Raw genomic sequence first — 27,414 nt, forward strand, 5'->3', positions numbered from 1 at the left:
CTCTCCTAGATGATCCTCTACCTCTGAATTTTACAAAGTATCAAAAGATACAAGAGAAAATGACTAGATTCCTATTTATAGGCAAAAATCACGAGTCTGGGCTGTTCCTAGCTCTCAGGCGCCAATTCAGAGCGCCTGAGCGCCAATTCCATGCTGAAACTGAGCCTCTGGAAGGTAATTGGCGCCTAGGCACCAATTAAGCACGCCTAGGCGCCAATTCTAGAACCCTGGAAAAAGCAATTGGCGCCTAGGCGCTCTGACTCGCTGGAAAACCTTTTGATCTTCATTTTAACTCCTCTTTACTCCTCTTTAAGCCTCTCTTCAATTCTCCAAACCTCTAGACACTCCATCTTCAGCTGTTACAACCTGAAAACTTGATGACAAAGCTAGGAAAATATCTAGAAATTCAGAGGTTAGTTTTGCACAAAGGCTCCAAAACAAGTGGAAATTGCCTATGACTCTTAAACTCTAATCAAATGCAACTAAAGCCCTTATAAAACTACAAAATTACTAAACTAATGCAAATGCACAAATAAAAGTAAAAATGCATGAGAATGCATGAAACACTACATGAGACACAAGAAAAAGACTCAAAACCTACAAGGAAAAACCCTAAAAACATCATATAAACCCGGGTCATCAGTCATCTAATCAATTGTATAGTGTCGGCATAACATCGAGTGTCTTTACCAAAAGAATGTAGTTTCAAGCCGTTTAACGTGAGTCTCGACGTTGGCGTTTAAAGAAAGAGTATGGAAATATGACTTGTTATTCACAATGATATTCAGGGGATTATATACAACTTACTCCACTAGTCAACTGCCTAAAATTAGGAGCTAATCATGTACAGAATATATTGTCCCTAATTAGAAGATAGAGCTGAGATATATACTATACAGAATCTCATATTCATAGGAGAGAAATATGCTATTCCTAATTACTGCAATTGTGAATTATCCTATTACTCCCCCTCAAGTTGGAGCATGAAGATTCCGAATGCCCAACTTGCACAACAGAAATTGAAATTGTTGCTTTCCAAGAGCCTTGGTAAAATTATCTGCAAGCTGGAGGTTTGTACGAACATGAAAGGTAGAGATGTTACCAGCTTGAATCTGATCTCGTACAAAATGGCAATCAACCTCAATATGTTTGGTGCGCTCATGAAAAACAGGATTCGCAGCAATGTGTAGAGCCGCTTGACTATCGCAAAAGAGACGCATATGGGCTCAATGATGAACACCAAGAGACTTAAGCAAGGACTTAAGCCAAGTAAGCTCACAACTAGCAGTAGCCATGGAGCGATATTCAGCCTCGGCAGAGGAGCGAGAGACGGTTGGCTGCTTCTTAGTCTTCCAACATAATAAAATAACCAGTAATAAAACGACGAGTCAAAGGACAAGTGGCCCAATCAGAATCACAATAAGCATTAAGGTGTAAGGCGCTGTCCTTAGACAGCAAAAGACCTTGCCCAGGATGGCCTTTTAAGTAATGAAGAACTCGAAGAGCAACATTCCAGTGAGCTTCCTTGGGACGTTGCATAAACTGAGCTAAAGTGTGAACAACATAGCAGAGTTCTGGGCGAGTGATGGTGAGATAAATCAAGCGACCAATCAGTCGTCGATAACGATCAGGTTGAGGAAAATCAGGACCAGTAGCAAGCGCCAATTGGTGATTCTGGTCCATGGGAAAATTGCAAGGTTTTGCACCAAGCAAACCAGCTTCAGAAATAATATCAAGCGCATATTTACGCTGAGAAAGAAATAATCCATCAGATCCACGGGCAATCTCAATACCAAGAAAATATTTCAACGCTCCCAAATCTTTCATGTGGAAACAAGTGCTAAGGTAAGCTTTGAAATTAGCAATCGCTGCAGAATCATTCCCTGCTATAATCAAATCATCAACATACACAAGAATATGCATAATAATACCATGTCGTTGAAGAGAGAACACTGAATAATCTGCATAGGATTGAAAAAATCCAAATGACTTCAAGGCTGAAGCAAGTTTAGAAAACCAATTACGAGGAGCTTGACGAAGATCATATAGAGATTTCCGCAATCGACAAACCTTCCCAGCAGAGGCACCAGAAAATCCAGGGGGAAGAGACATATACACTTCTTCATCAAGATCACCATGAAGAAAAGCGTTGTGAACATCCATTTGATGGAGTTCCCAACCACGAACAACGGCTACAGCAAGAAATACACAGACGGAGACCATCTTAGCAACAAGAGCAAATGTCTCCTGGAAGTCAATACCTTCAACTTGATTGTTGCCAAGAATGACAATTCGTGCTTTGTGTCGTTCGATAGTACCATCAGAGTTGTATTTAATTTTGTACACCCATTTACACCCAATAGTTTTCTTTCCAGGTGGCAAATCTTCAAGGGTCCATGTACCATTATTTTCAAGAGCCTCAATCTCCTTGCGCATGGCCTCACGCCATGAAGGAGAACGAACAGCTTCAGAGAAGCATGTTGGTTCATGTCCTGCTGTTATTGCTGCCAAAAAACGAGTATGGGAAGTAGAAAAACTATTGCAAGTCACATAATTAACTATGGGATAAGGTGTACCTGAAGATGGCGATTGAGTAGATGTTGAAGAAGGGGGGTCTAGACATTGTGCTGTATGACAAACATAGTCACGCAGTCGAACTGATGGTTGACGGTCTCTTGAGCTGCGTCGGACATTACTAGAAGACAAATCTGTTGTACCATCAAGCAAAGCAATATCAGGTGCTTCCGGCTCAATAGGATCACTCCCCTATCATCTAAAGGCCCATTACCTAAACCATGAGGTCCACTAGATGATGAAGTCATATCATGAGTTGGTTCAATATGTGCAGCAAAAGACATCACAATAGGATCACTCCCCCTGTCATCCATCTCATAAACAGCAGGATGAGTAGAACTACTAGAGTAAGGACTAGAAGAAGGAGGTTGACTATAGGGAAAGTGATTCTCATAGAACACAACGTCCCGAGAGTTAAAGATTTCCCTAGTATCCATGTCATATAGCCTCCATCCCTTCTTTCCATGAGGATACCCAATAAAAATACATTTCCGACTTCGAGCAGCAAACTTGTTACGATCACGAGGAATCTTTGAAGCAAAGCATAAACACCCAAAGATTTTAATGTGGTCATAGAGAGGTTTGTGACAAAAAATGATGTGATATGGGGTTTTCCCTTGTAGAATAGGAGTAGGTGTACGATTAATAAGATAAGTTGTCGTAAGTACACATTCACCCCAAAACTGAAGAGGTAAGTGTTGAAAGATTTTTTCTACACTAATACTACTTTCAAAATCCTCAAGATTCAATTGTAGTATAGCATAGGGTTTTGTCGTATCCGCAGGGAATTGCTAACACAAATGCCGTTCTTTAGTAAAATTACCCAAGCAATAGATTTTCAAAAGGTTGATAATTGTTTCGGTGACCAAAACACATTCAAATTAAACAAAGCGAGAGTAAAACGATTGATATCAAGAGAGAAAGCTGTTGGAATTGGAGTTCACCGTTTAACTATTAGTGTCCTATGATTCTATATGAATATTCATTCCTATCCATGATTCATCTACACCATTTCTACCCTACTTCATTGATTCCTCACATGAGTGGATATCTATAACTTACTTTCCTAAACATTGATTCCTCACATGCATAGAAAAGCTAAGTTATCTTTAAGCTCAGATGTTTAAGGGACTAACAAACCTAACTCTATTCCTAGCAATTAGATTTATTAGATGATTAACTCTAGGTCGGACTCTAGACGACGTAGCTTCCGCTCTTACGCCGAATCAATCGATATGTTCTAGGTGCGCAAACTAAAACATAGCATTAAGAACAAGAGAAAACCATTGAATCATGTAATAGAAACAATATTTTTATATAGAAATCAAGAAGAACAACTCATAGTTAAAGGCTACATCCAAATCCAACAAAGAAACTAAGCAACCCATATCCATGGATTGCTTACAAAGCTTACAAGAGGAAACTAAGGTGAAAGCGGTGACCCGTGCCGTCCTCGGTGTGTCTCCAGCACGATGGATGGTGGATCAAAGCTCCCAAAGTTTCTCTCTTCCTTCTCTCTGCAATTTTCTCTCCAAGAGGTCCAAAATATGTTAAAAGATCATTAAATTCTGATTTGGTCGAGCTTTTTATAAAACAGGACAGCAATCTCGCTTAAGCTGATAAAGGTGTCGCTTAAGCGAGCAGGTTTCTTCACATTCAGGTAAGGTCTTTGGCTTAAGCGAGACCATTTCTCGCTTAAGCCAAATTGTCTTCCAGAACCACTGCTACTGCCATGTAATTTGGCTTAAGCGAGGCAACATTTGGCTTAAGCGAAGTTCAATATATCTACCACTGCTACTGTCATGTAGCTTGGCTTAAGCGAGCCAACTTTTGGCTTAACCGAACTTCAATATTTTTAGCCCTTTTGATCTTCAAATGGTTGGATCTTCTTGACTTTTCTCCTACAATAAATACCAAAGAGTCTAAATGATAAAACTAACATATCTTACATAATATCTATATATAAACTATCTACTTACTAAATTAACCTATTTGAGGGATAATTTGAAAGATAACTTACACATTTAGAACAGATAAGTACCCAAATTAATATAGAAAATCAGGTAAATTTGGCACTTATCAGTAAGTTAGCTTGAAAGCGGAAGGAACGAGCCACATTCAAAATATGTCGGTGTTTCTGTTCGGCTCGCCCATTTTGTTGGGGGGTACCAACACAAGATGTTTCAAATAAGATACCATGTTGTTGGTCAATCTGCAAGTGCACAGATATCTACCCGGTTTTAATTTATCGAACCACATGGAATTGGAATGTGAATTCAGTTTAAGCCTCGAGTTCACAGTAAGAAAGCGAGTAAAATTCAGTTTTAAAGGTTGATTGTTTCGGTGATTAATTAACAAGAAATTGAAATATAAGTGTGTGAGGAAAATGGTGAGCATGCCATGGGTTCTTGCTTGACTAATTCAGTTCTAATCAACCTATTCTATCCACAAAACTCTGAGTCTCTCCTTGATGTTCTAGCCTAATCAATCATCTATCGATGCCTCGCATAGACAATCCTCTCAAGCCAAAAGATAGGCACAATTCCTTGATAACCTAAACATTTGCTAAAGGCATTAAGCATGCAATTCAGGCCAACAAACCTCAACCCTTCCTCTGTTCCTAGTAGCAAGTATAGAAGAGGTAATCCCACAACAAGTCCCTAATCTATAACAAACTTCCGTTCTATTATAGAAAAGCATAAAGCTAGCACATGTTCTAACTTGAAACATAAAGCATGGATAAGGGATTCAAGGGTTTACTCAGAAGATTCATGAATAGAAATAGGAATTAAGGTTAAAACATCTTAAGTCTTACAAAGAACCCAAAGCAAAAGGGATTTAGCCAAACATGGCTATGAAATCCATACAAGAAGATAAAGATGAAACCTGAAACATAGGGCTTAGAGAAAGCTCCTCAAGCTCCAGAACTCAAACCCTCTCTTCTAACTTATGAAAATATGATAAAATGACAAAAGGTTCCAAGAGAAATGTCTAAAAACCAATTTATAGGCAAAACAGTCGAGTCTGGGCGCTCAGGCGCCAATTCAGAGCGCCTGAGCGCCAATTCCAGCCCAGAAACATGCTCTCTGGAGGTGTCTGGCGCCTAGGCGCCAATTCCCAGCGCCTAGGCGCCAATTCCAAAAGCTTTAGGAAATTGCACTAGCGCCTAGGCGCCAATTCCCAGCGCCTAGGCGCTCAAGCTTCGCTGGAACAGACTTTTCAGCTCCTTGTAACTCCTCTTCAAGCCTCTTTAAGCCCTCCTTCAATTCCAAGCTTCTTGGCCTTCCTCATCCATCAGTTTCAGACCTAGTAACTTAGGCACAAAGTAAAAGAGATATCTAGAAGCTTCAAAGAGTTAATTAGCAAGGAGAACCTTCAATTAAAACAATAAAACACTGCAAGTCCTAAACTTACTTAAAATGCACGAAAACTCCCTATAAAACTACAAAATTACCACAACGAAGCAAAGACTCAATAAAAGATAAAAATGCATGAGAATGCATGAAACACTACATGAGACTCAACAAAAAGACTCAAAACAAACAAAGAAATGACCATAAAAACACTACTAAACTAGGGTCATCACACCACTATACTCAACGACAGCTCGCCCTCGAGCGTAAACAACACTCGCTTGCCCTCAAGCGCAAGAAATGCTCCCAACACAAGTGCTGAACAAGGAATAATTCACAAACAACAGGGGGACAAAGGAATCACAGCTAGTTCCAAGAGAAAGACCTGACAACCTACTTCATGCATCTTTTAAAAAGAGAAGAATGAAGAGTCCATTCATGAGAAGCATATAGAACTAAAAATCCTAGGATGAGATGTTGATTTAGTGCACTGAGCACACAAGCAAGTTCATAGGTCTTGAATGTCATTCACTCAATAGCAACAAAGATCAAACATGCAAATATTCAAAGAGACTTTAAAACGGGTTGAAACATTGGCTAGGTAGAACATGATGGTGGTTGGTCCCTAAGGAAATTCTAGGCTTCAAGCACATTGAGTGTGGTCCAATTCTAAAACCCCCCGGAGCTTTTCACAATAAACTTTTTAGCACAAGTTTCTTGTACCCCCCCTTTTTTTCAACTTTTTTCTTTTACAACTCCAGCTTTTGTTCAGGAGTTCTTTTTCTTTTTTTTCAATGATTTTTTTTTCTTTTCGGGGCAAGAGACTATTTCACAATTTTTCAGCTCCATACAAATATAATCAAGGACCATCACTCCCCAATATTCCAACCAAATATCCGCCCCAATCACTTGGCTGCAATAAAATCTCCAAAAAGGCTCAAGTGGGGCAACTAAAGACAATGTTCAATCAACTAATTCAGAATCTCAAGAAATCCTACAAGTCTCAAGAATAAAGCAAGAATCACAAAGCATGCTATGAGTGAAATTAATGCAGAACCAAGAATTGCAAGTGAGTCAGGATCCTCCAGAGAAATTTTATGGTGAAGGGTCAAAGATAGACCCTTAATGGACTCACCTCGACTCCTTTCTCAAGAAACATTCGGAAGACCGAAGTCTCCTCCTCTCTTCCCCAAACATGCAATCACTCATCCCCAAAAACAGCAGCAAGTATTCACAAAAACATTTTCAAAACCAGCACAAGTACGAGAGCATAACTACGGGCAAAAACATGTGAGTATAGGGAAGTAAAGACCCAAAAACAACTCTAAAAAAAACACTGCATGATTAAACAGAAAAATAAAAGCTACAAAAGAAAAAATATGTAAAAATGCATGAGCTAAACTAAAGGGAAGAGTTGACCTTCTTTACTAATTACCATGGAGGCCTTAGAGCCACCTCCTACTCCAGAATTTAGGCTCTCAATCCCTGCAACATGCAACAACCAAACAAGCAAAATAAAACAAGACTTGGGTTGTCTCCCAAGCAGCCCTAAGTTATAGTCCTAGGTGAACTCTCCTTCCTTTGGTGTTAGGAAGGAAATTCCTTACCATCAATCTTCTTACCACATGGGCAAGGTAGGAACCTTGCACAAAACCTTTGGAACAATTCCTCCCAAGAGAGGGTTTCATCTAAACCATCATACCAAATCCTGGCTCCCCCCTTCAAGGAGTGAGGGAAGAGCTTAATCTTGAGCTCATCACTAGTCACACCTTCCATCTTGACAAGGTGACTAGCTTGTGTGAACCGGGCGATGTGGGCTTGGAAATTCTCATCTTTAGACCCCCCATACTTGTTTTCACTAACAAGCTTGATGAGAGCTTTATTAAGCTCAACATCTTTTTCACTTACCTTGGGGGTCTCCTTTGAAGACCTGGACAAGCTTTTGATCATATCACAAACAAAACCATCATTAATGTTAGTTTGTAAATTAGGATTGAAAACCGAAAATCTTACCTTGTCCTCACCAACTCTGAGAACGAGCTGACCCTTATCAACATCGATCTTCGCCCTGCCAGTGGCTAAGAATGGTCAGCCAAGAATGAGAGGAATCTTAGCATCCTCCTCCATGTCTAGCACCACAAAATCAACCGGGAACACATACTTATCAACCTTAACCATCACATCTTCAATGATCCCATAAGGTGTTTTTAGGGATCGGTCTGTCATTTGTAAGGAGAGCATGGTCGGGGTGACCTCTCCTAAGTTCAGCCTTCTAAACATGCTAAGCGGCAACAAGTTGATGCTCGCTCCCAAATCACACAAGGCTTCAAAAACAGTCAACCCCTCAATCTCCACTGGGATAGTAAAACTCCCGGGATCTCTTCTCTTCTTAGGCATTTTTCTTTGCAAAATGGCACTACACTCCTCAGTCATCATGATAGTTTCATCTACCTCACTCAACTTCCTTCTTTTACTTAGGATATCCTTCATGAACTTAGCGTAGATTGGCATTTGCTCCAAGGCTTCAGAAAAAGGAATATTAATGTGGAGTTTCTTAAAAACCTCCAAAAACTTGGAAAATTGTTTATCCAGATTTTTCTTAACCAAAGCCTTGGGGAATGGAATCTTGCTGAGTTCAGGAGAAGGAGTACTCACAACTCAAGCTTTCACCGGTTCACTCACTCTCTTCTCCATGACACCCTCATCTTTTTGCTCTACTTTCTCATTTTTCTCTCCCTCAACTTGTTTTTTTGACTCATGTAACACTCTCCCACTCCTAGTGGTAACTACAGCAGAATTTTCTTGTTTAGACAAAATTAAAGAATCGGGAGAAAACTTACCTTGAGGTATCTCGGCCATTTGCTTGGCCAGTTGGCCAATTTGACTTTCCAAGTTCTTTATAGCCACCTTTTGGTTCTTATAGTTGTTCTTCATGCGATTGATGCAGCTCTCCAATAGCTCCTCTAAGCTCTTCTTGCCACCATCATTTTCACCAACTTGCTCTTGGACTTGTTGAGAAAGTCTAGAGCTTTGACCTTGGAAACCCTGACTAGTAATGGTGCAAAATTCACTAACATTGGGCCCTCCAATAGTCACACACTCCACTTTGGCTGCTGTAGCACCGACCAAATTGGTCGCCTTTATGTGATTTTGAATCTCTGCAATTCGTTCGGAGAGTTGCTTGTTGGAGGCCAAGAGCTTGTCGTAAGCTTCCACTTCAAGCTTACTCCTTCGGGTTTGGCAATCATTTTCAGAGTTCATGGCTCTCGCTGCCATCTTTTCTATTAAGTCATACCCCGCTTGTGGGGGAAGAGCATCGAACTCCCCATTAGAAGCGCATCTAGGCCAAACCTCCAAGAGTATTGTAGACCATCATAAAATATTGCAACCAATTCAGCTTGGGTGAGATTGTGTTGAGGACATTTCCTCAATAGCTTCTTGAAGCGCTCCCAAGCTTCATAGAGATTTTCCTCAGTGGTTTGCACAAAATTCATAATGTCTTTTTTCAGCTTCCTCAAAAGAGCTCTTGGGAAGAACCTTGTTGTGAATTTTTCTGCTAGGTCTTCCCAAGTAATGATACTCCCTTGAGGTTGTGAATTCAGTCATTCCTCCGCTGCATCTTTCAAAGAAAATGGAAACAAGCTCAACCGAATTGCATCCGTCGGAACATTGTTCACACGGTAAGTGTTGCAATTCCAGATGAACCTCTCCATGTGAGCATGTGGATCTTCCAAAGTACCTCCACCATATTGGTTTTGGCTCACCAAGTTGATGAATGCCGGTCTCAACTTAAAGTTCCCCACTCCCTCGGGAAAGACAATGCTCCCGGGATAGTCATAACTCATGGTAGCCGAAGTGAGTTCCCGAAGAGACCGGTTGGCATTCTCAACTTCTTGTTCACATAATCGGAGGGTGATCCCCTCTTGGATTCTTGCCTCGATATGGGCTTGCATCTCCTCCTCCGTCATTTGGCCACCCATGGTGGTGTCTCTCTCGAGAGCAACCTGAAAGTGTGACACTCAAACAAAGAAAGATAAGTAGCACCAATTCTAGACAAAGATAAAAACAAAAAATAAAACCACAAACTAAAAACTTAAACCAAAAACCACAAACAATTCCCCGGCAACGGCGCCAAAAACTTGTTGGTCAATCTGCAAGTGCACAGATATCTACCCGGTTTTAATTTATCGAACCACAGGGAATTGGAATGTGAATTCAGTTTAAGCCTCGAGTTCACGGTAAGAAAGCGAGTAAAATTCAGTTTTAAAGGTTGATTGTTTCGGTGATTAATTAACAAGAGATTGAAATATAACTGTGTGAGGAAAATGGTGAGCATGCCTTGGGTTCTTGCTTGACTAATTCAGTTCTGATCAACCTATTCTATCCACAAAACTCTGAGTCTCTCCTTGATGTTCTAGCCTAATCAATCATCTATCGATGCCTCGCATAGACAATCCTCTCAAGCCAAAAGATAGGCACAATTCCTTGATAACCTAAACATTTGCTAAAGGCATTAAGCATGCAATTCAGGCCAACAAACCCCAACCCTTCCTCTATTCCTAGTAGCAAGTATAGAAGAGGTAATCCCACAACAAGTCCCTAATCTATAACAAACTTCCGTTCTATTATAGAAAAGCATAAAGCTAGCACATGTTCTAACTTGAAACATAAAGCATGGATATGGGATTCAAGGGTTTACTCAGAAGATTCATGAATAGAAATATGAATTAAGGTTAAAACATCTTAAGTCTTACAAAGAACCCAAAGCAAAAGGGATTTAGCCAAACATGGCAATGAAATCCATACAAGAAGATAAAGATGAAACCTGAAACATAGGGCTTAGAGAAAGCTCCTCAAGCTCCAGAACTCAAACCCTCTCTTCTAACTTATGAAAATATGATAAAATGACAAAAGGTTCCAAGAGAAATGTCTAAAAACCAATTTATAGGCAAAACAGTCGAGTCTGGGCGCTCAGGCGCCAATTCAGAGCGCCTGAGCGCCAATTCCAGCCCAGAAACATGCTCTCTGGAGGTGTCTGGCACCTAGGCGCCAATTCCCGGCGCCTAGGCGCCAATTCCAAAAGCTTTAGGAAATTGCACTAGCGCCTAGGCGCCAATTCCCAGCGCCTAGGCGCTCAAGCTTCGCTGGAACAGACTTTTCAGCTCCTTGTAACTCCTCTTCAAGCCTCTTTAAGCCCTCCTTCAATTCCAAGCTTCTTGGCCTTCCTCATCCATCAATTTCAGACCTGGTAACTTAGACACAAAGTAAAAGAGATATCTAGAAGCTTCAAAGAGTTAATTAGCAAGGAGAACCTTCAATTAAAACAATAAAACATTGCAAGTCCTAAACTTACTTAAAATGCACGAACTCCCTATAAAACTACAAAATTACCACAACGAAGCAAAGACTCAATAAAAGATAAAAATGCATGAGAATGCATGAAACACTACATGAGACTCAACAAAAAGACTCAAAACAAACAAAGAAATGACCATAAAAACACTACTAAACTAGGGTCATCACATGTGCAGCAAAATAATCTCCCAAGGATGTAAATTATGTCCCATTATCACTACGAATACGTTTCACCCTTTTATTGAATTGAGTTTGAGCCATTGCACAAAAATTCTTAATAAGTTTTGCAACCTCGGTCTTATTAGCCATTAAGTAAATCCAAACCCCTCGAGAGTGATCATCAACAATAGTTAAAAAATTTGATGCGCCACAGGAAGAAGGGACACTATATGGACCCTAGACATCACAATGAATTAAATCAAACAATTCAACTGCATTGCTAGAACTTAGAGGAAAAGGTGCACGAGCCTATTTGGCTTTAAAACAAATTTCACAAGGTTCATCCTTATTTTTATGAGAATCTGTGTTGCAAACACCAGGTAGAAAACCAATTATTTTAGGAGAGGGATGTCCAAGACGTCGATGCCACATTTGATAAGAATCTGCATTAGTTGCATGACATAGTCTAGCTTTCGGTGCCATCGAGCGAAGCCAATAGACCTCATCCTTCTCTTCACCTACTCCAATCACCATCCTCGAAGTGCGGTCCTGTATCACACAAAGTTTGTCGGTTAATGTGACTACACAATTGAAATATTATTGATCAACTGAGAAAAAGATATCAAATTGCAAGTTAATCGAGGAACATATAAAACATGTGGGAGTGCAACATTGACACCAAGGGTTGTTGTCCCTTCTTGGACAGCATTGGCATGTGTCCCATCAGGCAGCACAACAGGAGAAGGAAAAATTTCTGAGATATCCATAAGCACGCGTTTGTCTCCGGTCATGTGATAAGATGCCCCTGTATCCAATATCCAAGGAGAAAGAGACTTACCCATCAATTTTTCACTGGAGGCAGAATTAGTATTTAAGGATTTAAATACATTCAAGATGGTACTCCATTGTTCATCTGTCAAAGCAGGTCCAACTGCATCTCTGTCTTGGGATGTCAGGGTGTGCGTACCAGAAGCAGATGAAGCGGCTAATTGAGCAGCATTAGCAGCACGAACAGGAGGTTTGCCACGACCACGCCCTATGACAGAATCAGCGGTACCACCACCTTTTCCTTTCCCATTGCTCTTGTCGTTACCACGACCAAAAGTCCACCATTCCAGATAACCAATAATTTTGAAGCAAGAAGTAACCTCATGTCCTTGCCTCCCACAATTTGTGCAAGCACCTTTTTCAGAACGTCCTCTAGTTGCACCATTGTTAGAAGAACCTCCTTGAACAGCAAAAGCAACCGCCTCAGTTCGTGCTTCCCGCCCCTTCGTCATGGTTTTGTGGCATTCTTCTTGCACCACCAGTGCATATACTTTATTCAAAGAAGGAAGCGGATCCTGAGCTATAACACTGGAATGAAGCGTTCCATATAGATCATCATCCAAGCCCATCAAGAATTGATGAACTCGTTCATCTTCACGTTCCTTGCTTAGATCGGCAGCCCATTTGCAGACACATTTGCCACACGTACAAGATCTCTTTGTTATATATGTGGACAACTCATCCCAAATCTTCTTCAGATGCCCATAGTAGGCAACAACACTCTGCCCGTGTTGATCGCAACGCGCCAGTTCTGACCTCAGTTGAAAAATCCGAGGTCCATTGCCAATAGAAAATCGTTGATGGAGATCGTCCCATAACTCCTTTACTGTATCATAATACGTAACAGTAGAGCGAAGGGAGGGTTCGATAGATTGAATGATCCGGGCAACAAGCATGGAATTAACGCTCCACCAATCCTCAATTTCGCTTGAATCTGCAGTAGGTTCTGTCACAGATCCGTCCAAGAATCCAAGTTTGTGTTTTGCACGGAATGCGTTACGCATACTGGTTTCCCATTCTTGATAATTATCTCCCCTCAAAATCACTGGACAAATATTCATGCCAGGATGATCAGAAGGGTGCAAATAGTAGGGTGAGAGAGAGATCGGCTTCTTTTCCTTCTCACCATTGCTGGAATTCGACTTCTTTCCGTTATCACCGCCATCGTCAACGATGGTGTCGCCATCTTTTTCAGCCATGGTATCTGTTTGATACCAGCAAAAAGAAGAAAACGAGATAGCAGAAGAAGAAACGTAAAAAAATATCAAGGTAATATCAAAGAGAGTATATTTCCTGCTCTTGATACCATAAAGAAAGAGTATGGAAATATGACTTGTTATTCACAATGATATTCAGGGGATTATATACAACTTACTCCACTAGTCAACTGCCTAAAATTAGGAGCTAATTATGTACAAAATATATTGTCCCTAATTAGAAGATAGAGCTGAAATATATACTATACAGAATCCCATATTCATATGAGAGAAATATGTCATTCCTAATTACTGCAATTGTGAATTATCCTAATAACGTTCAACCAGCGTTAATTAGTGCTTTTTATGTGATTCTTGTGAGAGAATGAATCCCAAAGTAGGAAAGGTACATATTCATATCATTCATTAACCATGCTAATTGTGTCGTCAGCATTTGAATTGACTTCTGCATACAAACAATCATTTGATGATTTTGAATAAATTGTCACTTTCTGATTTTGCGTCTCAGAAAAACTTTGGTTAACAAAACATAAACCTCATTTTCTTGATGGTTCTCTTCCAACTAGCTATTCATGTAGAGTCGTAGACTCTTCTGAAATTATGATTATCTTTATTGCACGTTTCAAAAAATTAATGTATATAATAAGTGACGCCACCAACCAAAGATAATTATAATCTTCCTGTATCCTATGTCTTCATAGCATATATAGTTATATACCATCCCACTGAGGAACCTGCATCTTCCATTACAAAAGATGGAGCAAGAAATGGAGAAGAGAAAATTGGGTACAAGAGAAGAAACTGAAGAAGAGAAACGGGTGTATGATGCATCTGTGGATTATAGAGGCAGAGTTCCCCTACGTGCTTCCACCGGTGTGTGGAAAGCTTCACTTTTTATCCTCAGTAAGATACCATTTTTACTTCAGTATTTTTTGTTAAACATCATTTTTTATAAGTTTTTGCAGCCACGGTAAAAAGAAAATTCATTTTATTGTTAATTTTTAAGCTCCACTCTCATCATAAATTAACAATACGTGATCAACTGCATGCATGTCAAATATAACAAATAGCACCTCTTTATTGGCTACCCATAATATGGCATGGCGAATCTAAGCATCCAATATAGGGTGTACAAGCTCGGGCCAACATGAAACTCCGTTCATAGCCCGAGTTCATCGGGTCGGCCAGCTTTTGTAGAAAGGATGGAATTTTTTATCCAACTAAAAATCCGGTTTCAGGTTGGGGTGGGTTCTAGTTGATCTTCCGGACGGTTTGAACTCGTTCTTTCATTGCCAAATATAATTAAACTCTCACTTCATTGTATATCTTCGAATTTAGGATGTGTTCAGATTTTATAACTCGCCCGATCATATGTAGAGCCTAATAAGAGGCTGGAACAACTCGTCCCACAAACACCTCTAATTTAATCTTTACCGGACAACTTTAATATATTCACATAATTTCTTTTTCAACCCATTTTCACACTTTTTTAAATATTTTTTTTTTCCTTTTTTATCACATCAATTTCTACGTACTTCTATTCCTAAGGGTGGTGAATGGATTTTTTCATCCTTTAGCAAAAGGGAGTTATAACACATATAGTTTATGTTTAATAAAATTATTGAAATCCTATATATAAATTATATTTTATCTGTACCTTGGTAGAATTAGCTTATTAAATTATATGATAATTTAACTGTTAAACTAACCAATAAGTATAAATTTAAAAATGTCACAATTTTTATTTTGTAGAGAAATGTATAGGTATGTTGGGGTTGTTTAAATCACTCAATTGTAAATATTGAGAAAAATCGCCATAATTTAGGTGTCCAATAATATTTTGGCAAGTAGCATAGGATTTTAGTTTTAAGTATTTTTAGTTAGTTTTAAACTATTACCATTAATTAAGAGGTTAAAATAAATAGTATAAGTGTGTTCTTTAAGCATTTAGTCCAGAGTTATATTCTTGAACGGTGTCTATAGAGAATGATTCGTGAGAGATACCTACCCATTTAATGTGATCTTAAAGCCTCGAGGAAGTTTAATTAGAGTTCCACTCAGTCTAGATCGTGTCTCTAGAAAATGATTTGTTGGAGAGACATACCCATTAAATGTGGCATAACATAAGAGGTTCGAGGAGATGAGTATGGTTGTAGGCATGAAGAAAGTCAAACTCCCCTCATTTCAGCCTGGTCACTGCACAATCTTACCATTGGAGAGGATGACGTGGAGTTCTTAGTTCTTAAAAATAAGAATTATGTTCTGGTCTAGAACATAGAATCAAGGCATGGTGCCTAGAGTGTGTGGAGTGTGATCGGAAATCTTAGAGAGATGAACTCCTAACTGTTTAGAGAGAGAAAATATAACTGAATTTCAATGTTGTTATTGCCAAATGAGCTAAGAGTCCCTTACAATTGGTACTTCCCCCCTATTTATAGGAGCTGAGTTGGGCCTATACGCCTTTAATCTGCCTAGATGGGCCAGTTGGGCCTCGGGGTGCGAGGCCCAAAAGACCTGGGTCTGTCTCGTGCTTAAGTGTGAGCATCCTGGGCGAGGGACCATGGGGTCTCGCCCAGTCCACAAGTCCACAAGACACCGAGCTCGAAGCATGAGAGCTGAGTGTGTCTTTAAACAGGAAAATCAACGACGAAGACCATAAAAGGCTAAACAATGCCAAAACTTAACAGAATGAAAAAGTAGTTGCCAACATGGCCAAGAGAATAAAGTCAAAAATATACGTATTTCAAACTTTTCGTTGCACCATCTCCTCCTCAAGCAAATTGAGCAGTCTCACGGCGATGGCATCCGACCCGCTCGCCTCGCCGGCCTTGTGCACGTGCCTCGAATCATGATACCTTGACAACTGTCATGCGTTCGCCACGCGTTGAGCCCTGAGGTGATGCTTAAGTCAGCAAATCTACTGAATCTCAACTGTCACTTTTTGAAATGCCTTTTCAGATCGTTTCAGAACCTGTCAATTTGAATTCAAGCCAATCAACTTGATTACAGCTTTTCTCTTAATGCATCCTTCCCACAAAAAATTTTCCTTTCCTCCCCGAGTAAATCTGAACGGTGACAAGGCATCCATGCCGAAAATCCAGGCGGGCGAGAAGCGACCTCTTGGCGAGGAATCTCATCGCCCTTCCCTCAAAAAACTACAGCCTTCCAACAGCTTAACCCGCCCTGGCGAATCTTCGCGGGTGATGCCGGTTTCCCCTCCAAATTCTCAAAGTAAATCCGTGGATAGGGCCTGCTCCCAGCCAACAGTTGTCCCGCCGTCCCTTGGTCAAGGCGCGACATCGGCCGGTGAAACTCCTCCGCCGCCGTCGAATGCTCCCTCTTCGAGCTCTGAGAGTCGAGGGCTGCCATACTTCATATCCCTTACGCCTGCCTAGGTGGCTAAGATGAATGAGAGTGTTCAAGAGCACGGATTAGGCAGAGTGTCCGAAGGCGCGTTGGCGACGGTTCTCCACGCTTTTCACTGCTATAGTCACTCCGCCCGAGACGCTGACGCGCTGCGATCTTAGGTATCTCGCCTCCACACCCTCAACGCCTAACTTGCCAAGGAATGTGAGCCACTCACTGCTCAGCTGTTCGCCAAGGAGACTTCCTTTTCCAAAGAGCTAAACGAGCAGTCCTCCCGTGCTGAAGTCAGCTTGGAGTTCCGTGATAGGAAGATTTCTGAATTGGAGAGGAAACTTTCCGAACTGCAGCAAGAGGTGCGGCTGGAATCAAATGCGAGGGCCGATCTATTAGCTTCGATGGACGCTAACCTTGAGAATCTCCGCTCTGAACTGGCAAGTAAAGACAATGAATTGGCGAGGAAAGGTGATGAGCTGGCGAAGAAAGACGAGGAACTGGCAGAGAAAGACGAGGCCTTGTCCCTGGCGAAGCCCTTGGCCCCTTTCGACGCAGAAGCTTTAGAAGCGAAAATCAGGTCCGAAGCTGTTACCGCTGCCCTTTTCAAACGCGGCCGAGGTTTTTTCCTCGCCAAGGCTCAAATTGAGCATCTCCATCCTCGGCATGATCTAAGCCAGATGGGGGCGTTCAAAAAGGTTACTCCTGCAGGGCTAATTGGGGATCTCGACCCTCCAGGCTTCTCTGGCGAGCATTTCCTATCAAACGAAGATGTAGAACGACCATGAAAATGTTAATAACTTTTGTTGTATTAATGCCCCATCCTCTAACTTTTTGAATGAGAATCTTTCGCGCTCTTCTCTCTTCCTTTTTTTTTACTGCTTTGAACACGTTCCTTAAATCAAACACGTTCCTCAAATCCCAACAGTCTATCGCTAACCACCGTCCTTGGGCATTTAAGCCTTTCAACACAAATTGCACCTCCTTCCAAGGCAAACTCCTCGTAAAACTGCTTCATTATTAACTCTCCGGAGATAAAACTGAAGCTATAAATGGAGTCTAACCGCCGAGTAAAGCTCATATCTCCTCATCTTCCTGAAACATCAAACTCCATCTTTCTTTCAAACATCAAACGCCACAGGAAATGGCATGTTACATCACTTGTTTGGAAAAGCTCAGGAAAAAAGTTTTTGATGAAGATCTCTTCATCAACGTCAGGCATCCAAAAGATCCTAATGTCTACGACTTGACCAACAAACTGTTGGGAATGGATCTGAGCCCTGAAATGGACGCCATCCTCTGGGATTTTCTCTCTTTCGTGGAAGAGATTCAAGAGCTCTGCCAGCAGGAGCTGGATCTGCTGGAGGAGAAGGAAACGGTGATAACAGCTCTGGAGGCGCTAGAAGAAGGTCCTGAGAAGGAGGAGTTAAGCCGGAAAATCTGTAACTTGGGGTACAATCAACACCAGTTGGAGCTCGAGAGAACAGAGCAGCACAAAGAATGTAGGAGAATGACGAGAGACCCTCCCTTCTAAATGTACTAAGTCGAGTATGAGAATAAAAGTTTGTGTCCCGAATTGTTTTGTCGTGCACTAATAAGGTCATGCGAGCAAACAAATAATTGAGTTAGGAAATCATAACGACGTAAACAAATCAATGAAGGAAGAAATGAATATTTAAATGAACAAAAATTAATTATGCGGGCGAGGCGAGTGGCCCGCGACTTATCTCTGCCTTTCGTTTTTCGTCGTTTAGCACGTGTTATCAGTGCTCAATTGCGAGCTTTTTGTGAGTAGTTGTTCGAGAGTGTGCTGCGTATAACTAGTACTTTCGCTCGGTATTTGACCAAGGCTTTCGTTCACAGACATATTTCTCGTAAGATCAGGTGTGGCCCCCCTGCTATATTAGGTGGGGACTTACAATTGCTCGGGGCCCAATGGCCATATGAGTTTACCCGAGACTTTCAGCCTAGTTAAAAATGCTTTCCGCGTTTCAGGAAGACTTGACTCGCCCATATTTCGGGGAGGTTCTTTGGATAAGGAGCTTATTCGCACACGCCGCCAACAAGTGGCGACGGGAAGCTCATCCGCACACGTCGCTTGCATGGGCTACGGTCAGCGCCAGACTCCCCGGAGCAATCCCCAGACATCAAGGTCGTGTTGGGATCGCCACCTTCAGAGAATTTTTCCCACCAAGCTGCCGTCTCGGTTCGATAGCTAGGAGAATTGCTTAGAATATCCTTTTGTATTTGATTTGTTTGAATTTTTACATCGAGGGATGCCTCGTTAAAAAACTCCTGTGGCGGAGAAAAAGAGTGCATCATTATTTTTAGTCCTAGCTTTTTGATTGCCTTCTCGTCTTGCTTCCCTCCCAGTAGCTATTTCCTTAATCAGAGTATCACCCCCAGCACTTTGTCGTCGCCGCCCCTATCAACAATCCTGTAGTAGAAAGGGATTTGAGCCTGCTCGCCTTTTGGTCCAGTATAACGGGCTAACTTTGCTGGCCTCTTACCCTCATCCGTTAAGTGTTCGCATTTCCTCTTTCTTTGACGACTCTTCTTCTGTTTGTCCTTTCCCTTAGCTTTTCGAGAGGGCCGGTGAGACGTGAACAGCCCCCTGGAAATTTCCCCACTTAGTTACCAATTAAAGAGGTCGGCATTTTCCCCTACCAACTCGTTTAAGCGTCGCTCTTGTTCCACGGTGAGCCTGGGCTCGATCGCCAATAGACCTCTGGTGGTTGCACTTGTGTCCCGTTTCTCGCCGCGCCACTCGCTATCCGTTTGAGCAACGGGCACGCTCTTCTTCGCCTCCCGGGGTCCCTCGCCCTGACTCCTTCTGGACTTCGCCCCTTTTCCGCTTTCACCAACTTGTCCCCCTCGTCTATCCGAGTCACTCTGGCTCCGTGTTGCCAGACGTTCCTGTTTGCCTGCAATTATCCCGATCTCATGACACATGTGTCCATCGCCAGCCCCTCTCCTGCCATACAAGGTACGGCAATGATCATGGCATTTCCTCGCCCTCCTTTGGTCTATCTCTATTTTCCCTATCCTTCCGCAGATTAGTGAGTACTTCACCGCGAGGTGGGCCGTAGATATTACTGCTTGCAGGCGATTCAAAGTGCCTCGCACTATGATGACGTTATAAGCTGCTACAACCTGTAGGACTAGGTATCTTATCCTCAAAAGCTCGGCGTCTTCGCCTATCCCAAAGACGGTGTCCAACTCCACATAGCCGCGTACCCGAACTTGCTTTCCCGAAAAGCCTGCCAAGTGTCCTGTGTATGGCTTCAAATCTTTGTCTGTTAACCCTAACTGTTTGAACGCATCCCCATAGATTATATCTGCCAAGCTGCCTTGATCCAGGAGCACCTTCTGCACATTGAAACCGTTAATTCTTACCATTACTACCAGCGGATCATCTGCATGAGGCTTGATTCCCTCAAAATCTGCGCTTGATACCACTATATCCGGGTGTGGGCACCCAAATTGCGCTGGGTACACCTGTATCGATGCTGTCTTCCCCGCTTGTCTTCGTCCCGCTATTGATATGTCGTCGCCATCCTCGCATCCTACAGCAATTACGTTAGCCGTTTCCATCATTCCTTCGTCCTTCTCGCTGTCAGACCCCTCAGTCTTTTCCCTCCTCGTCGCCTGCGGTTGCCTCGCCCTGATTAGCTGCTTGATTTGACCCTTAAGCCTAAAACAGTCGGTGGTGTCGTGGCCTTCTAAGTTGTGGTATTCACACCACTTGAATTGATCATCCACCCTGCACTCTGGGTCCATGTTGCGATCATCTTCCCTGTCTAAGTCTTTGATTCCTGCTTTCAAGAGTTGTTCCATCAATTCCTTATCTGAGCGCCCTCTCGGCCTCGTTCGCCGGCCCACTCTAGCTGTTCGCCAAGAACGCCGGTATCCGACATTTTCTCTCCCCGCACTGGGTTGCCCTTCCTCGCCATTCCTAACAAGTCGGTCAGCTTTTCTAACCTTCTGCTTGTGGCTTGCTTCCTCACCCTGTATCTGTTTTCTTGCCAGCGTCACCCTCGTCGCCCTCTCTTGCTTCCTCCTGTGTACTTCAGTTTCTTCTTCCAGGATATAGCCTTCCGCTCGAGCTCGGACTTCCGCCATTGAGCACGCCCACTCCCTACGTAATTCGCAACTAAACTTCCCTCGGGATAAACCGCTTTTGAAAGCGCACACGCACATGCGTGGCTCCAGTTCCTCGAACCTCGCGGATGCGGCACTGTATTGCTTCATATACTGCTTCAAGGTTTCGCGCTCGCGCTGCCGAATATCAAACAAGTCATCAACCGTTCTTGCGGAGAAATGGTTAAGGAATTTCGATGAGAAGTCACGGAACTTGGCTAGGGATCCTTGAGGCAAGGTCATAAACCAGTCCATAGCCACTCCTCGTAATGTGGATGAAAACATTTTACATCTCACTGCGTCAGAGACCGCGCTCATCGCCATCTCTACATTAAAATGAAGCAAATGATCTTGTGGATCAGTGTTCCCATCGTTCGTTCTCAACGCGAGGTGTGTCATACCGTCTGGCACAGTCACCTCTCGCACTGCCGCCGAGAAAGGTTTGACCTCAGCAGCGGCCTCAGCTTCCTCTTCTTCTTGATTCCACTGTCGAAGGTGATAGTACCTCAATTGCTCCTGGAGGCACTCATTTTGCAACTGTAAATCACTGCTTAAAGCACGGCGTGTCTCTGCACGGTGATGCCTATCCAATCTCGCAGTGCGCGGGGAAGAAATGTAGCCTCGCTCCGGCTCCTTGCAATGCTGCTGGCGAGAAGGCTCCATCAGGCTCCGCCGCCTAACCGAGAATTCATTAGCAAGTACCTGAATCGCACAGGTTGCCACAGAAAATTGAACTTCTCCCAATCAAATTACGAGTCACTCAGGGTCTATATCACGATCTTCCAAGAAAGCTGAAAAGGAAATCGTAACAGAGTAACGAGCTTCGCGTAACCAAATTGCGATCCATGTGGTCCGGGAATCGAAATCTACCGATCCCCACAGACGGCGCCAATGTTCCGGTCTAGAACATAGAATCAAGGCATGGTGCCTAGAGTGTGTGGAGTGTGATCGGAAATCTTAGAGAGATGAACTCCTAACTGTTTAGAGAGAGAAAATATAACTGAATTTCAATGTTGTTATTGCCAAATGAGCTAAGCGTCTCTTTCAATTGGTACTTCCCCCTATTTATAGGAGCTGAGTTGGGCCTATACACCTTTAATCTGCCTAGATGGGCCAGTTGGGCCTCGGGGTGCGAGGCCCAAAAGACCTGGGTCTGTCTCGTGCTTAAGTGTGAGCATCCTGGGCGAGGGACCATGGGGTCTCGCCCAGTCCAAATTAGGTTCGTATATAAGAGTATCTCCAATGCAAGGTTCTTAGTTCTTATTTTTGAGCTAAGAACTAAGAACTGAGTTCTTAACCATTGGAGGGGATGATGTGGAGTTCTTAGTTCTTAAAAATAAGAACTAGGTTCTTATATAAGGAATTTTACTTTTTTAGTTCTTAGCATTAAAAATTATTTTTTTCTCTCATCCAAATTACTTTATTACCTTATGAGTTTGTTTTATTACTTTATGAAAATAAAAAGTATAAATAATGTAGTTGGTGGGACCAAATGAATAGTGCTAAGAACTAATAACTCATGGTTAGAGTAAAATTGCTTGAGAGTTGCTTAAGCACATGTGGCAGTACGGGTTCACATGAATAGTGCTAAGAACTAAGAATTAAGAACTAGCATTGGAGATGCTAAAGAGTTTTACTTTTTGAGTTCTTAGCATAAAAAATATTTTTTTCTCTCATCCAAATTACTTTATTACTTTATGAGTTTTGTTTTATTACTTTACGAAAATAAAAAGTATAAATAATGTGATTGGTGAGACCAAATGAAGTCTTAAGTACTACTCCCTCTGTTCCTAATCTTTTGTTGTTTAAGATTATGCACATTGTTTAAGAGTGCAATCATTGATATATTTGTCGACATAAACACTCCTATTTAATGTTGAAATAAAGTGAAGAGATAGACTAATAGCTATTGGTTAAGAAACTTGCTATGATTTTGATTGGTGAAGATAAGAGGTGGTATGTGAGAGATGTAGTATTAAATGAGGGTATACATGAAATAAATTGAGAAAAAATGCATTGGGTATGTAAAAGAATAAAAGTTTTGGAATTTAGGCCAAAAGTTAAAACAACAAAAGATCAGGAACAGAGAAAGTAAGAATTAAGAACTCATGGTTGGAGCAAAATTGTTTGAGAGTTGCTTAAGCACATGTGGCAGTACGGGCCCACATGAATAGTGCTAAAAACTACTCCCTCTATTCCTATTTAACTGTCCAGGAAGAGAAGAAACACGCATATTAAAGAGTGCAATTAATTTTGTTGGTTTTCATAAAAGTAGTATTTGTTTTTCATTTTTACTCTTTAGATAGCATTTTATCTTTCTTCATTTATTGTTCTGATAAGGGTATTAGTTGTAAAAACATCATTTAATGTTCTCTTGAAATGCTAAATGGACAGTTAAATATGAACAAATTATTTTTCTTAAAGTAGACAGATAAATAGGAACGGAGGGAGTAAGAATTAAGAACTAGCATTGAAGATGCTTTTAGGCAATTGTTACCCGGCAGATGTCAATTCATAAAAGTGTGCATTAAATTAGTTTGGTTAATATCAACGTAACTTCCCTTTTTGTTTGTTTCAATTTGAGCAGCTATTGAATTTAGTGAAAGGGTAAGCTTCTTTGGGATAGCCAGTAATCTCATATCTTACCTCACTAAAGTGATTGATGAAGACCTCAAAACAGCAGCCAAGAATGTAAACTACTGGACAGGAACAACAACCCTTATGCCTCTCATAGGGGGATTTCTTGCTGATGCCTACACTGGTCGGTTTCCTATGGTTCTATTTTCTTCCCTAGTATACTTGATGGTAAATCTTTTCTGTTTTATCTAAGTAATACACATTTTTAAGTAATGAGTGTTTGGTTCAAGTAGTATATATTTGATTCTTTTTTAGCAAAGTCTCGTGTTCGAGCCAGTGGATGAAAAACCCTTCTAGGAGAGTTAACCCCACTAGGATAAGTTTTTTTTTTAGATAAGCCAAAATTAATTAACAAGAAATACCAAGGGTATTTCAACCTTGTACAATTGAGCCAATTTGGTAGTTACAAAAGATCACTACAAAACTGGAAAAAAAAAAAAAAAGGCAAACAGAGGTAATGGAAACAGGGAAAAAACAGAACAAGAGGATATGTGGATGTAGGCTCGAAGAGGATTACGATCTTGTGGAGAATACCTGTATTAGAAAAGAAACTTACTACACATTTAATGCAAGAAAAGCTATGTCATTACACCTCATAATCTTATATATATCCTGTCTTTGATTAGCATATAATTTCAATTTCCTTGTTATACATCACATATAATGCAAGCACTGATATACTGTTTCCATAAAAAATATGACTCATTTCTTGTCACCAAACCAGGGGTTAAGCCTGTTGATTATGACTCAATACATTCCGAGTCTAAAGCCATGCATCAAGACAAAGATATGTCAGAGGCCTAGGAAGGTTCATGAAGTGTTTTTCTTCCTTGCCCTTTACTGCATCTCCTTGGGTACTGGAGGATACAAAACCATGCTTGCAAAGCTTTGGAGCTGATCAATTTGATGATGATCACCAGGAAGAAAGGAAGAAGAAGATGTCCTTCTTCAACTGGTGGAACTTTGCACTGTGCTTTGCATTGCTGCTTAGTGTAACAATGGTTGTTTATGTTCAAGACTTTGTGAGCTGGGGAGTTGCTACACTTATTCTAGCTATTCTTATGGCTCTCACTGTTATAGCTTTTTATTTGGGGAGGCCTTTTTACAGGTACAGGAAGCCAGAAGGAAACCCTTTAACTCCAGTATTACAGGTCATTATTGCAGCCATAAGGAAAAGGAATTTAAGTTGTCCTTCAAATCCTGCTTTATTGTATGAAGTTCCAAAGTTAGACAAGGCCCAAGGAAGGCTTCTAAGGCATACCACAAGGCTCAGGTAATACATGCTCCTTGTGAATTGAGACTAATACTTTTTATTGTTAGAAGTTAGAACTTAGAATTCAAGTTATTATAAGGGAGGGTTTGCGGGTTGATATGCGGGTTGGCGGGCCAAAACCTGCCCTAAAAAATTAGCAAAACTTTTTTTAATAAGAAATTTTCTTGCTGGTTGGCCCACCCCAATTTGATGCTTGGTCTATGCAAGGTTGTCAGACTTGTGAGTCTAAGCAGACTCGTTTTGGGTAGGTAGACTCGACTCGTAGACTCGACGAGACTCGAGTCTACCAGAAATGAAAATTTACTAAGACCAGTGTTTTGTGAATTTCCAGCCCCTGACATTGCACTCACTCACTGTCCCAGAAAACAAAAATAGCAGGTAAGAAAGCAGAAGCAAATTACTCACTCACAAGCACAGCTCACTGTCTCATAAATGAAAGAACAGGGAAATGAAAAAAAAAACAAAAGAACTCACAGAAATAGAAGGTACACGAACAGAAGGAGATGAAAATGAACAAACAGGGAATAGGGAACAGAAGCAATTAAGCAAAGCAAATTAACAAACAAAAACAAAGAAGAAGGAGATGAAAGCAAATCGGGAAGGAAGAAGGAAATGAAAAAAAAAAAAACAAACAGGGACAGGGAAAGAACACGATGGAGAGAAGCTTGCTTACCCACGAACAGGGATGGAGAAAGAAGGAGACGCGAGACGGCGGCGGTGCGCGAGACGGCGGCGACACTCTTGACTGTGGAAGAAGAACACGCGAGAGAGGAGAAGGAACGCGATAGAGGTCTGAAATTAGGTTTAGTTTTGGGGATTTTTAATAAATTTGGGATTTTTTAAAAATAAAAAAAAAACCTTGACTCAGTGACTCGGTCATGACTCGCGAGTCGACCGAGTCAGACCGAGTCTTGCCAGAAAACGAGTCTGACAGCGAGTCGACTCGTTTTTCCTATGTAGACTCGCGAGTCTACCGAGTCAGCGAGTTAACTCGCGAGTCTGACTACATTGGATCTATGGGTTAACGGGTTGGGTTGGGCAAGTTCAAAAGTTGGATCAATTAACCCACTTTGCCAAGAATATAGATTCCTTGTTATCAGGAAAATCTTAAATTCACGCAGTTAAGAAATCTGATTTGGATGAAACATAGGAGGCGTCTGATTTTGATCGACCAGCTCAGATTTCTTGATTGTATGAATTTAGAATTGTCTAGACTGATGGAGACCAAATCCCGTGACCAACACACTAATATTCATTGAAATAAACTAATAGGTTTCTTGACAAGGCTGCAATAGTTGAAGAGAGATATGCTGATCAGAAAGACAATCCATGGAGGTTAGCAACAGTTACAAGAGTGGAGGAGACAAAGCTTCTTCTGAATATAGTTCCCATATGGTTAACTTCATTAACAACTGGAGTATGTGTAGCACAAGGATCAACACTCTTTGTCAAACAAGCAGCTTCTATAAACTTAAACATAAGCAACAACTTCAAAATCCCACCAGCTTCTGTTGCCTCTGTTGCAGCTATTGCTACTTTAATAGCTGTCCCTATATATGATAAGATATTTGTTCCAGCTGTGAGGAAACTCACCGGTAATGAAAGAGGAATCAGTATCCTTAGGAGGATTGGCATTGGGTTGACATTCTCAGTTGTGCTTATGGTTGTTGCTGCCTTAGTCGAAGCAAAGAGACTAAGACTAGTAGGGGAAGAAAAACCAATGACTATGAGTGTGTTCTGGTTGGTGCCCCAATCCATGATCCTTGGCTTTGGGGATTTATTTTCTCTAGTTGGCTTGCAAGAGCTTTTCTATGACCAAGTTCCTGACTCAATGAGAAGCTTGGGAATGGCTTTATTTCTCAGTGTGATTGGAGTTGGAAGCTTCTTGAGCAGCTTTCTAATCACCATTGTGGACCATGTTACTAAGAAGAATGGCAAGAGTTGGATTGGGAAGGATATAAATTCAAGTCGTTTGGATAGGTTTTATTGGATGTTAGCAATCTACAATGCTTTGAATTTATGTGTCTATCTTTTCTTGGCAAAGAGGTATACTTATAAGACTGTACAGAGAAGAGCTGCAGAAACTGATGGTTGTAAGAGTGATGAGGTTGAAATGATGGCATGATAAGAGCTTTCTCAACTATAATTACCTAATCAGTCAAGATAACCTAGTAATTGTGACTGCCTTATGTACTGGTAAATGTTATTTTACTCCTTCAGGCTTTTGCTCTGTTAAGACATTTCATATGGTATATCAGTATGTGAATGTGAATATATATACTTCATGGTTTGATAAATATATAAAACTAAAAGACAATAAATATATGTTATGATGAATGATTTTTATTGTATCATTTACGTGAACTGCTAAGCTACACTGTAGCGACCGCGTTTAGAGACCAAATTTTGTGACGGTTCTTAACGTGGCAGACAACACTAAGCAGCTGTCCACCAAACATTTTGGTTTTAAAACCTAATGACAGTAATGTAAAGAATAATGTGCACATATCATTATCTCTTG

The 27,414-nt window shown here is 41.3% G+C and overlaps 1 non-coding gene and 1 pseudogene across 1 annotated transcript; both read left to right on the plus strand.

Annotated features, from left to right (window-relative positions):
- The first annotated feature begins 9,332 nt into the window (after positions 1-9,332).
- On the plus strand, positions 9,333-9,439 carry LOC130727048 (small nucleolar RNA R71). Its single transcript, XR_009015090.1, has one exon. It is a non-coding gene; the product is annotated as a small nucleolar RNA R71 (small nucleolar RNA).
- A 4,778-nt stretch (positions 9,440-14,217) lies between these two features.
- Positions 14,218-27,368, plus strand: LOC130724235 (protein NRT1/ PTR FAMILY 5.6-like; annotated as a pseudogene).
- The last annotated feature ends 46 nt before the right edge of the window (positions 27,369-27,414 follow it).

The sequence above is a fragment of the Lotus japonicus genome, chromosome 6, assembly GCF_012489685.1.
Source record: "Lotus japonicus ecotype B-129 chromosome 6, LjGifu_v1.2".
NCBI classification, from domain to species: Eukaryota; Viridiplantae; Streptophyta; class Magnoliopsida; order Fabales; family Fabaceae; genus Lotus; species Lotus japonicus.